The 1,142-nt window shown below is 42.1% G+C and overlaps 1 protein-coding gene across 1 annotated transcript in view; it reads right to left on the bottom strand.

The window, feature by feature from the left end:
* LOC101864540 (pyrroline-5-carboxylate reductase 1, mitochondrial) overlaps positions 1-1,142 on the bottom strand; it is a 24,901-nt gene that overhangs the window by 8,904 nt on the left and 14,855 nt on the right. The window lies entirely within an intron of this gene.

The following is a 1,142-nucleotide window of genomic DNA, read 5'->3' as shown; positions in this document are numbered from 1 at the left end:
GAGGGGAGGAGGAGGGGAGGAGATCGAGGAGGGGGAGGGAGGGGAGAAAGGCATTGTTATTGTAGGGTGCTAGTGGTGATGATGATGATATAATGTAAGTCTCCATCTACATTTTGTTGTTTATTTCATACCTCACAGTTGATGATGATGACGATGATGATGATGATGATGATGATGATGACGATGATGATGATGATGATGATGATGATGATGATGATGATGATGATGATGACAGCCCAGCTTCCATCTACTTTTTGTCTTTTTTTTTCATAATTGCTGCAATGTAGCTTCAGTTGATGCTGGTGGTTATGATGATGATGATGATGGTGTTGATGATGATGATGATGTTTGAAATAAAGAGTTTTCAAATGTTTCACATATTTTCTCCCTATAAGAGGAATTCCGTCTTGTACGTGAAAACTACAATTTTTTCTCTCTATTTTTGAGAGAGAGAGAGAGAGAGAGAGAGAGAGAGAGAGAGAGAGAGAGAGAGAGAGAGAGAGAGAATGCGCGCGCTCTTTGCAAGTACATCTTACGATGCGTGCGTACGTGAGTGTGTCCGCGCGCGCAAGCATTATGTAATATGTGCCAGCATAATTTATGTGTGTGACTGGGTTTGCAGGGTAGTCTGTGGCTAGGTCCACGCGGTATTTGAACAGTCACAAATGTGGGTCACATTAGTCACAAAGGGGGCTGAGACGTATCACAGTCACGATATATCTCTAAACCACCTCCTTGTGCTTATCAGCAGTTCAATTCGCTCATATAACCTTATGCAGTTGCAAGCGCCGCGAAACACTTAAAAAAAAAAAGAAAAAGAAAGGACGATAGATGTTTGGTGGGAAAGAAGAAGCAAACCACACAGGAGCACCCATCAACTACCCACGAGGAAAGGACGGAAAAAAGAAATGTAAGAAAAACAAGACAGCATTAGATAGGGAGATAGCAGCAGAGTATCAGTATCACTAGTATCAGTATCAGACTAGTGCATCGGAGCGGAGAGATACATTTATGGCGTGAGACTACAGTGCTACATTTCACGGATCTTGGGCGCTGAACTTTCTTGTTGCTTATTATGTACTACAGTTTGATTATAATATAATGATATTGTTACAGTCAAGAAGAGGCTGGGGTGGGAGGGG

The sequence above is a fragment of the Aplysia californica genome, unplaced genomic scaffold, assembly GCF_000002075.1.
Source record: "Aplysia californica isolate F4 #8 unplaced genomic scaffold, AplCal3.0 scaffold00361, whole genome shotgun sequence".
Taxonomy (NCBI): Eukaryota; Metazoa; Mollusca; class Gastropoda; order Aplysiida; family Aplysiidae; genus Aplysia; species Aplysia californica.
This window is presented reverse-complemented; position numbering and strand designations above follow the sequence as displayed.